The 12624-nt window shown below is 36.3% G+C and overlaps 1 protein-coding gene across 6 annotated transcripts in view; it reads left to right on the top strand.

Moving 5' to 3' along the window:
- Positions 1 to 12624, top strand: part of LOC129242655 (zinc finger protein 316) — a 176579-nt gene that overhangs the window by 52415 nt on the left and 111540 nt on the right. The window lies entirely within an intron of this gene.

Genomic DNA, 12624 nt, shown 5'->3' with positions numbered 1-12624 from the left:
ATGCTTTATTTCGGAAATGAAATTAGGATAATTAATATAGTTCGATTTAGTAATATAGTATTCTAGCTTGTTCAATAAGTTCTGCCGTTCGATTTTTATAAGTTAATATCTTCTTCTTCTTCACAAATTTGCTGTTACTACCTTTAACTTGTGCTGTTCAAACTTCTTCTTCTCAATTGGCGCGATAACTGCTTACGCGATTTTGGCCGAGTTTAATAAAGCGCACCAGCCGTTTCTTTTTCGTGCGAACTGGCGCGAGTTGGAAACACCAAATCTTCTTCACCTGATCTTTCCAACGTAGAGGAGGTCTTCCTCTTTCTATGGTACTACCAGCTGGCACCGTATCGAATACTTTCAGAGCAGAACAGTTTGTGTCCATTCGCACTAAATGACCCAGCCAAGGAAGTTGCTAAATCTTTATTCGCTTTATTCACCTTTATTGTTTGAAATGCACTTTATTATTCAGTATAGTCTCCCTGAACATCAAAGTACTTGTTCCAACAAGATTCCAATATATGAATCCCATCTCTGAAGTGAAAATCTGAAAAGGCTGCAAAATAAGTTTGCACAGCTGTTATGACCTCATCATTTGAATAAAAACGCTTTCCACGCATGAATTTTTTAGGTCTAAAAACAGACCTAAAGGTAAAATCTGGTGAATACGCTGGATGCTCCAACAGTTCGAACTTTAATTCATGGATTTGAGCCATTGTCAAAGTGCTTTTATAACACCTGATGAAAAATAAGTTTCTTCTTTTGCAAACTGTTTCGTGCTGCTCTAAGCGGTTACAATAATATTCGGAATTTATTGTGTTACCAGTTTGCAAGTAATCCGCAAAAAACTCCTTTCGCATCCCAAAAAACTGATGCTAACCCCGTTTTGGCCGATTGCTGGACACGAACTCTTTTCTGAGCCGAAGAAACTGGTTTACGCCCCTCTAGCTTCTTGTTTTGATTTAGAACCATGATGATAGACCCTCGTCTCATCCATAGTAATGGATCGATGCACAAAATCCACGTTGTCCTTTTGAAAATGTTGCTGAGAAAGCCGCAGTCGAATGTGTTTTTGTTCCATTGTTAGCGAATGCAGCACCTATTGTGCACATAACTTTTTGAAACCCAATACTTCAATAAAAATCTTGCTTATACAGCTCAATGACATGCCTAGGGCTTCTACTAAATCTCTTTCAGTCACTCGATGATTTTCCAGTCACTCGATATCCTGTATTTTTTCTACGATATCTGGTGTTGTTGCTGTTCTTGGACGTCCTTGACGTGGATCGTCGTCAAGACTTGTACGGCAACGTTTAAATTCAGCAACCCATCTTTCTGCTGTACGAATTGATGGCGAAAAGTCCTTATACATTTTAAATATTCGTTTATAAATCCTCGTTGCTTGTAAACCTTACAAAAATAAAAATTCAAAACGCTATGGCACGTCGATGCTAAATGCGTTGTAAACAAAGAATGAGTTGACAGTTTCAAATGGAAGAGTGTGCCAACATAACAAAGGGAATGTAGGTTAGTAGCAGCGCCCTCTGTTATCAAACCTCAAAACTTATTGAACAACCTAGTATTTTCTTCCTAATCGCCTATTCCTGGGCGATGGAAACTCATTCCATTTGTGGTCCAGTTGACTGCTACAAAGGGGGCGCCTTATTTCTTTCACAAAGCCTTTGATTAGTAGATGATTTTTTTCAGTGCAGAAATTCATTCTGGGATTCGATAGAGGCGGTCGACCAACTTCTAAGATAGCAGCCAACTTTTTGAGTGTATCCTTATAAAGCCCGATACAAAACAATATCGCCTCTAAATTTTCACCAGCGTTGACTATTTTCCTCTTTTTTATGTTTATTATTTTTTTGTATAAAAGTTTAGCTCTGGTCTGACAAAGCCCATGCAAATCCAAATTTCAAACTATATACAAAAGCTCCAAAAATTAAAAAAAATTGAGCCATCACAATTCTACGGGTTTCAAAAAGAATTTCTAAAACAATTTTTGGTACCAGCTTCACAGCTTGTTAGATTTTATTATAATAAAGTGCAAGTTTCAAGTTGCTAAAAATCCTTTTTATTTTTAATAATTTTTTCCCTTGACGGTGTTGGGCATTTTCTGCACATAAGAAAAAATAGTCATACAGCTCTTTATTCCTTCGACCTTTCTAATATCCTTGAATAATTTTGTCAGTGCGCTATTTGCCGCGTTAGCTGAAAAACAGTAAGCATTGAGAGATGAATTTAAATATCTGCTTCAAAATAAGGAGTCTTTAATAAATTTACTTGAAGTAAAATTAAACGTTTTCCAATTCTATGCAATTTGTTGAATCTCTTGTTAAGACTTCCCGCCAAAAAATTTGCTTATTAATTTCTCCACACGCAAACAACTGAAACCGCATGATCGGTCTTTATCTAAATTTCATTTTCAACGTTAAATTGCCTTTTTTTATTTAATTCCAGTCGACATACTAATGTAAAGCGGAGTTTTTGTTTTGCTAGCACGTACTGTTGTTGTGAATATTCTGCGCTACTTAATTGTACTTTGACATCGCCACTTCGGCACAATTCCAGATTCAGCGCCGGTGCACGAAGTACTATTCTAGCTACATACACAAGAATGTATGGATGTATGTATGTGTTGTGCCAAAAGAAAAAAGTGCGCACTACCTTGAAAATTTCGCAGCAGGAAGAAATCATTACTCAAAACAACAAAATTACAATTAAAACAAAAAGTAAGAAAATTGCATTAAAAATAATGAAAGCACAAATAAATAGATACAAGCGCACAGTGAATGATTTAGCAGCAACAGCAATAACAATAGGAGCAAACTAAAGCGACAAGAGCCCTTTCACCACAACACAAACATAAGTCGTGCCCGCTACCCTCAACGGCGCGCTAACAATCGCTTCAAATCAACCATACAGCAACACAACACTGCTTGTTGTGTAAGAAATTTGGCAACAATGCGCTCGAAAAAGCGCCGCTCTACAACCGCCACGACGTAAGATCCCCCAATCCACTTAAATTGCAAACATACAAAAAGTAGAGCCGAAAATTGTGAGCACCAATTTGCTCTGCTCGCCGCAAAGACGAATGCGAAGGCATTTTGGTTAGTTAGAGCGCATCGTGTGAGAATTCGCAAACCGCGCGAAATTTAAGCGAACTGAGCGAGATTTTAGAAGCCGGATGAGTTTTGCACGATTTGAAGATTTTTGCGAGTTTCACTAAAACACACCTATACATATGCCGATATTTTAACTCAGCACTCGCACTCCCACGCACACCAATAAACCAATTACACATTCAGACCATTCTGAGAGTGGAGCGCCTTACTAAGCATATTAGTGTTAGTGAGTTTGGTGTTTAGTTTGTTCTCATGATTGTTGGGAGGCAAAAAGCTGCTTTTCTCAATTGGCGCTCGCGCCAATACGCCAAGCACCGCTACCACCACAGCTGCCACTAAACGCTAGTTAGTATTAGTGTTTGCTTTATTTTGCATTTGTATTTGTAGTGACTTCGGAAAAAGTTCATTTGCTTCGTATTCGTTTTGTGCCATCCTATTCGTTTTTATGCACACAATTTTTTTTTTGTTTTCGGTGGCAGCGAGCAAAAGCCGAAGTCGTCATCATCAGCAGCAGCAGCTGCGCCAAAACATCATCAACAGCAAAATTACGAAAGCGGACACGAAAAGCGAAAATTTTTGCCAACGCGTTGCTTTTTTGCGACGACTTGCAATATTTTTTTCCACATCTTTTCTGTATACAAATTCGTATATTACACAAAGCAACAAAATGTAACACACAACAATTGCGTACATTTACAAAACTTGGTTTTGGTGTTCGCGGCAACGATAAGAATCGTGCGTGGTATAGGTTAAGAACTAATTTCCCATTAAACATTCTATTCATACCCTACAACCTAGCGTTTGCCGCTCGCCGCCCGCTCCCACTCGTACTGCCGCGTGTGCGCTCCATTTGTGCTATGCTATCTATCATTCTATGGCACATTCTTTGTGTGCTTTTGGAGCCGCGAATTCGCGAATTGTTTGCCGCTTATATCGTAGGCAATATCTTCGTCTGCTTGGTTATTCGTTCGTTGCTATGAGTCTCTTCTGAGATGTTAAAGCGATAAAGCGCGTCTAATCGCATTGTGTGCGGTGTGAAGCTAAAGCGGTTTGCCGGCTTCTAAATAGAATACGCTCACGTCTTGCTCGCAGCGGAATTGGCGCTATGTGCTTTGTGTTTGGCGGGCAGGAGTGAGGAGCAGGTGGCGCGTTTGCAATTTTTCTCTGATTTCAGCACATTTTTGGTGAGTCGTTCTTCCTTCGGGGTTTCAATGTAATTTTTCGATTTTTTCTATTCAAGTTGCATGTTGGAAATTTTGAGTCGGAAAAGCAGGATGTATGTAAATGCTTTTACACATGATTGTCTTCATGAATTGTTCATATGTTCCATTGTCTGCCCTTGCATCTACACCTACGTTCCTTAAACTTCCAACCGGTCATGCACAAGTATTTATTTAGCTCGCTTTGTATTTTTATCTATTTTCGAAGTACATTCGCTTGTATGCCTAACATTGCATATGCCCGATAGCGATACATTCTAATACAAAATAGTTAGATACAGTGGAGCAAATCAAGATTTTAAATTCTGACTAATTAGTTTAAGGGGTTATATACAGTTAGAAGGCCAAAAAAGAGCGAATTTTCCATAATTTTTTCTGAGAAAACTAATAAAGTTTTTTGATAAAATAGCGATTTCTCAACAAATCGATTTTTGACCAAAATTTCGGCCTTAAATTGTTTATGAAAAAAAATGTTTGTCGGTGAGGAAAAATCTTCGATTAATTACGAAGAAATATATTTAAGAAGCTCGTGTTAAAATTTGAGACGAATCAGTTTACGGCATACACCTATGAAATGAGACTTTTTTTTCAATTTCAAACGTTTATTAACAAAAAATGGTTACAAATGTAATCTCCAAAATAATAGCTATCGACACATTTTTCCCATCTCTCAGGTAATTTGTGGATGCCGCGCCAAAAAAATTGGCCGTCTTTGGCCGCAAACTAATCATCGAGTAATTTTTTGGCTTCTTCGTGAGAATTGAAGCGCTGCTCGGAAAGTGCGTGGCCCATCGATGCAAACAAATGATAATCGGAAGGCGCCAAGTCTGGTGAGTAAGTCGCATGCATCAGCGGTTCCCAATCGTACTTCTCCACCAATTCCCGCGTCGCTCTTGTTCGATGTGGCCAATTGTCGTTGGTAGCATGCACCTGGTTTTAATAGCTCGTACCAAATCATACCACGCTGATCCCAGAAAACACACAGCATTGCCTTGCGGGCGAAGCGATTTGGTTTGACCCTTGTTATTGGCTTGTGGCCGAGCGGACCATACGATCGTTTACGCTTGGGATTGGAGAAATACCCCCATTTTTCATCACCCGTAACGATTCGATGCAAAAAAGACTTCCTTTTGAACCGGGAGAGCAGCATTTCACAAGTGGTTTTTCGATGTGCGCAAATCGTAGTTTGAAGGCATGAAATTCGACATTTTTAAGAGCGACAAAAATGCATTGTTGTATGAAACGTAACAAACAATTAACTGAATATTGTTGACCGATGACAGACGAAAAAAACAAGGCATTTGGGAAGGTTTAAAAATACTCCTAGCGACATCTATGGACTAATAGCAGAAAATCTCATTTCATAGGTATATACCGTAGCTGTTTTCGAGTATAAATAGTTGGTCACCGACTTTGAAAACATAATTTTGAGAAAAACGCGTTTAAAGTTTGAAAAGCACTTTACATAGGATAAAATCACTCTGAAATCCCTTTTCAAATTTGCGCGTAACTTCGAAAATATTCACCGGAATGATGTTAAAGTTTCTGTACGTATTCCTAAATATATTTACATTAATAAAAAAAGAAAAAAAGAAATCGATTTTTTTTAAATTATAGCTGTATATAACCCCTTAAAGATATATTAACTTTCAAATAAAATTTTCTCTAAACCCTAAGTTTCCCTTCTTCCGTTGGTGGCATCTGTTCGAAAAAGCTACTCTTCTCGGTATTCTTAGGTGATATCAAGAATGGTGGCTAATGACTTTATCGCTCTAAGCAGAGTTTAATAAACTTCTTCAACAACAACATAGATTAACTCAGTTTAGGCCGGCATAAATGGAAATAAATCCCAAGCAAGCGGCTGCCGTAGCCGAATGGGTTGGTGCGTGACTACCATTCGCAATTCACAGAGAGAACGTCGGTGAAACTCCAAAATTAAGAAACACATTTTTCTAATAGCGGTCGCCCCTCGGCAGGCAATGGCAAACCTCCGAGTGTATTTCTGCCATGAAAAAGCTCCTCATAAAAATATCTGCCGTTCGGAGTCGGCTTGAAACTGTAGGTCCCTCCATTAGTGGAGCAACATCAAGACGCACACCACAAATAGGAGGAAGAGCTCGGCCAAACACCCAAAAAGGGTGTACGCGCCAATTATATATATATATATAAGCGACCGCCGTAGCCGAATGTGTGACTACCATTCGGAAGTGCCCAAGTTCGAATCTCCGTGCATGAAACAGCAAAATGATAGAAAAAGCTTTTTCTAATATCTGCCTGTAGTGTGCAGGCAATGGTAAACCTACTTTACAATGCCCATATTTTAAATTTTATATAACAGTATTGTTTTATTTTCTATTGTTTATCTTCCACTCCGTTCCGGAGACACCTTGCCGAAGTAAATTCCCTATTTGTTGAACTCTCACATAGCCATCGGCACCAGCCCTATTAGCGTCGCTGGTTATGGTTATGCCTGTTATTGCATGCCTCACACCTTTACCTGTAGCATTTATTTTCACGTATTTTCTAACCTTGCAAAACTGAATGTAAAGATCTCTAAGAAAAATACTTAAAATAAAAAATTTACCCAAATTATCCAAACGCTTCACACTGAAAATGTCATTATTAAAAAAAAGCTAACAATAGATTTCGGGCTTAAAAAACATCCATCCATTTCACATAAATTACATGACACTGTGCAAAAAGTTCTCCATGTGCCAGCTCAACATTAAGACAGTTTTGGCTCAACCCTACTTATTGAACAAGTCATTTGGAAAACAATAAATACAACACATAATAATAATGGCAGCAACAACAAACAATTGAAAATAAAGTGACTGTTGTGTTGATGATGACTGAAGACTTTGTGTGACACGGAACAAACAAATTGTGAATTTGGAAGATGTACATGCGTATGTATGTATGTATGTATGTATGTATGTACATATGTATGTATATATGTATGTATGTATATATGTATATAGGAATATAAATCAATGGCGCGGGCGCAATGCGTTTACATATGACAATGCGAAGTTCAAGAAATGAAATTAGTCAAAAGGGAAAGGAAAGGTTTTGCGATACAAAATAAAAAAGATGTGATCATCAGCGTGAATACCAAAGCAATAAATCTACAGAATGGAGTTGTATTTGAATTTGTGTGAAGAACTTGTGGCTTATATTTTCAGATAGTATGCAAGTATTGTTTTAAAAGACAATACGAATCCATTGAAACTTAAAAAACAAAAAAAGGAAAACTACTCAAAGTGCAAAGATGAAGAAATTTCTGCAAAAGGCATATGGAATGAAATATACCTGTGGACATTAACATTGAACCTTCTATCAAAAAGTAATACCTAATACTAATATCTACTACCAAAAGATCTAAATTTGTAAAAAAGAAGTTTTTATTTCAAGCGAACTCAGAACGTAGCAGCACCTTGAAAGCGCTTAAGAGGTACTTTTTTCTGGGACGGCGCCCGTGAAGAGGAAACTCTTATGCGTACTGCTATACCGGCAAAGAAGTATGCACGACTTGTTGCCTCACTACTAAAAGCCTTTCCACAGTCTTCCACTCTACCCGTGGAACTGCCATGAAGGTATCACTCACGTGGCTGGTTAGCTCAAAGCCTCCTAGTTATTGTTGACGCTTACGAAACTCCGCGTCTTAGATTCGCTCCTGTGAAGTCTGTAAAGATACTTTTGTACTCGTACATATAAATAAAAATGATCAGTCTGAGCCTTCACTTAACTTCAGGTTGAACGTGTTAGGAACGGAAACAGCCAACGACCAATCCTAGAAGTGAACATGCAGCCTGTGATCTTAAATATCATTCAGGAAGGTTTATGGTGTCGCACGTATTTCACAAGCCAATAACTCAGTGAAACTTGATGAGTTAATTTTCGGCAGGCACGACGTTTATCAATCATTTTCATCTTCATTTCTTGACTTGAAAAATAGTTTCTCAAGCTTCCTGAATAAACTTTAGTAAATAGACAGACATAAATAGTAAAAAAATTCGTTTACACCTGCGATACTTCCTAAATTACGTACATATTTAAATTTTAATTTTTATTACATTTTTTTGTTCATTTTCGACCGAAGTAAAACAAAATTTAGCAGTTGTTAGAATGGTTTTTACACGACTTTCAAGTGTGTGCTCGTGTGTGTGTGCACGAGAACACTTTTTGCTGGCACTTTTTTCCATCTCTTTGGCCGGCTCGTACTTTGTATTTTTCGGTGCCGTTTTTTTTGTTTATTGTGTGAAAAAACTTGAGCGCTGCTTAGAGCGCGAACGAGCGAAGGCATATCAACACAAATAAAGTAATACAAATAATTGTAAATATGCACACACAAACATGCATGTGGGTATATGTAGCTGCAATGTATGTATTCGACCCGCTCTACTCAAGCTGGATGGAGTTGTAGTTGTGTACGAGCATCTGTGTATCGCTTACATAGATATGTGGATGTGCATTTGTTCGTGTAGAATGGAAAAATACTACACGCATCGCTTAATCAATTTTGTGTAGCCCGATTGCGTTTTTTGCTGTTTTTTTGTTGGTTTCTTTTTTTCGCTCTCTGCTTTATTTTAGTAAAAAATATATATATTTTTTTATTTTTGCGGCACATATTCTCCGCTCCCGCACACCCTTGCCAGAAATTTGCGCAAAACATAATACTAATAAAAATCAGAGTAATACAAAAATGCATAGTCACAAGAGTAAAAAGCTTGAAAACAACAATAACAGCAAATTAACAATCACCAAAAAATGAACTAATTTTTCTTTGGCTTGCAAAAAATTTGCAAACATTTCAGTGGAAATTTAGTTAGATTTTTTCTTTTCCACCAACTTCGGTTGGCCGGTGCGGTAGTGGAGCCGGTAAATGGCATAACAAAAGCGACTTTTTATTGTGCTTTACTACCACAATTTTGCTAGACCAAATTTTTTGTCATGCCGCATGGCTTGTTCGAGCATAACATCATCAGTCCAAAGACCGCCAAACATTGCCGAAACGGCGGCAAAGCGAAAGGCAGCAAACGCTGTGGGCATTGTAAAGCTAACAAAAAAAAAAGCTGTATCGAAATGTGATAAAAAAATAGTTACTAGGGTGAGCGGCTTTCAATTAAAGTGAAGTATTTTAGGAGTTAAAAAAAAAGTTTTTCAAAATTCTTTTTCTCAGCTTCTTTGAAAAGTCTGAAATAAAAAATTCGGAAAATTTTCTTGAAGAGGAAGGCTTCTTACGTGAGCGGCCACCACCGTTAGTAATAAATCTAGTAAATTATGATAGTTGTGTTTCTCGCCATTTTTATTTTTTAATTTTTGGTCGAATTTTAGATTTTAGATTACTTTCCATTGGGGCAGGTTAACAAATCAGTGCGGTGACTAACTGCGCGCCATTTTAGGAAATTAAGTTTTTAGTTAATAGATTTAAAAAAAAATTTTAAGCGTTTAATTATAATATTTAAGAGGGGCCTCTTATCAGTCGGCTTCAATAAATCAATTACTGCAATCGATAGATATATTATAGGAGAATATGCCTTCAAAATTTTATAGTGGAATTCAAAGTGATTTCGGAGTTACAGGCCTGTGTACCGTCGCTTGTGTGAGTATACTGTCTACCTTCTGAAAACTTTGAAACACGATTTCTCAAAACCATGTTTTTGAAAATGGCATGTAACGACGAAAGTTATCGTTTCAAACCGATAATCTATATAGATATAATTAAAATTCGCAGCTAATTAATTAATAAAATACAAAAAAAAAAAAAAATCATTTGGAATGTTATTTAACACCTTTTTTGGAAAAAATAGCGAAAAGAAGCCCTTTTTTCGATAATTAATTGTGTGTTCATTTTCTCATATTTTTATACAAGAGTGGTCTATTATATGCGGGAATGCCTTCTGAATAAGACAATATTTTTCTTTTGTGTTTCAGGTGAAAACTACGACCGCAATCTTACACGCCGTTTTACTAGCGCGCAACGAGAAGCTGTGCGAGATCCCTCATATGTCCGCCATTTTGTTTTTTATTTATGTTAAAAAATTGTTTATTACTCTTCAATCATGCCTTCAAATAAATGCAAAAGATTATTCCTGGTGTCGCTTTTTTCGCCTCGAAAAAAAATTGAGAAAAACACTTTTTTTTGAAGCCACTGACAAGAGGCCTTTAATTTTATGTTTTACATTAATAATCATGGTTTCATTTATCTAGTAAACTGAAATAGTCAAGTTAGGGAAACTCCAACCAATGGAAACTTTAAACGAGTTTTTTGGGTCTCTCGAAATTTCAAATTTTGGTATTTTACTTTCTTCTAAAGCAAAACACTTCTTAAATGCTTAGCCAAAATTTCAACGAAATCTGAGAAAAATTTAGGGATACATATGACTTTATGTTATGGACAACTTTATTTTTCGAATTCCTAAAAAATATTTTAGGATGCTACGGAAAAAATTGTAAGGAGTGCAAAAATGCAGAAAAATATTTATTTTTTATTTTATAATGTAGCAATACCTTAAATCGACAAATGTAAATTTTCAGCTACCAGTTGGCTTAAACAAAAAATAATAATCTAGTAACTCATCCGGGTTTGAGCATTAAACGTACAAAAAATGTCAGTGCCAAGAAAAGCTGCTGAGCAAAGAATATTGAATAGGTGGCAGCAGAAAAGCAAAAATAGCATTTTGTTTATGCTTTTGATTCCTCAAATGTTAAAGTCTGACATTTTAGAGTAATTTGAATAAAATTGTACAGTTTAGAGCCCAAATAAAGAGAAGAAAAAAATCACATCAGCTGCTCTGCTGCTATAACCTGTTCCATATGCCTTGTTTAATGTGCCTCCTATTCAATATGTCTGATATAAATCCACATGACTTTCAAAGGCGACTTGAAGCTGTAACTCACTCGCTTACATGGATCGTTTTTAGCTCCATAAAACTATCGATAGCGATAACTATGATTTTACAGTTGAGAATAGCAAACTGTGTTGACATTTGTGTGCGGTTTGGCAAGCCATCATGAATCGTGTAACGCTAGAACAATGCTTCTAAATTGTGGAAATTTACTCAAAAATTAACTTTTTCTCCAAATTTATAGAACGAAGCGTTGAAGAAAAGAACGAAATATCGATTCGTAATCATTCTCAACTTCTTGGCCTTTGTCCTTGGACTAGTGGAAAATTGTATGTAAAGATTTGGGCTTAAAATAGTTGAAGCAAGCTATTAAACCCTTGACTTTTAGGATATTTATGATAATAATTTTTTTTAAATTTCTGCGGGCATTCATTTTGTGTAGCTTGATGTCTAAATTTAGCTTACTTCAAATAAACATTTGTATGCTATATTATTTTATTGCTTAAGTCGTTCGTTTGAAACTGAAAAAAATACTTTTTCCTTCAAAATTTTGAAATAAAGAAAGAAATTAAATGAAATAAATAAACAATCTGCGTTTTTGTGGTAAAATTACCTGCGTCTGAAAAGTAGAGACCTAAAAAATTTATCAAAATTCAAATGTTTAGTTTTCAAGACCATAGTACTCATCCTACCCACCCTAGTAGTTGCTCGCATGAACGCAGTATGTATGTGTGCAAATATAGGTACATATGTATGTGTGCATGAAAACATGTACATAATATGTAAAAACTTTGCTAGCTACTTTCGTGCCGGTATTTTGACATCTCGACTACATAACGCGCGCATTCACCCAGCGAATGTTTCTATTTTTGCTATTTTTGCCGGCAAAAGTGTCGCTGGTGGGGACAGCGTTGCTTGGTTTGCCGGCTGTTGGAACTCATAGATGACAAAAAACAAATAAATTATAAAATTATAGAAAACTCAGAGTGTACACAAAATATTAAAAAGTGGCAAAGGAAAAAAAAACAAAATGCGAAAAATACACAAAAATAATTCCAATCAAACAATCAAGCAATAATAATTAAGAGAACCTGGACATAAACATGTATACATGTGCACACATACATATGTATGTGTCATACATGCGCCTACATATACACATTGTTATTTCCACAAAAAAATCTGGTATGTGCTACAAATAATCAAAATCAAAAAATTAAGCAAACATATAAAAGATCGAAAAAAATTAAAAATGCAAATAATTTTGCACCTTAAATAAACAGAAACTATTAAAACGAAAAAATTTTACATACCGAAAAAACTCGAAAAAATCAAAAAGTGTTTGCTGAGTTGCTGGGCTGGTTCAAATCGTTTTATTTGCTAATACATAATTTATTTACTTGCCTATACCCAATTCTACACACACCCGCT

The sequence above is a fragment of the Anastrepha obliqua genome, chromosome 3 (assembly GCF_027943255.1).
Source record: "Anastrepha obliqua isolate idAnaObli1 chromosome 3, idAnaObli1_1.0, whole genome shotgun sequence".
In the NCBI taxonomy this organism is placed as follows: domain Eukaryota; kingdom Metazoa; phylum Arthropoda; class Insecta; order Diptera; family Tephritidae; genus Anastrepha; species Anastrepha obliqua.
The sequence above is the reverse complement of the archived record's forward strand: the minus strand, read 5'-3'. Positions and strand labels throughout refer to the sequence as shown.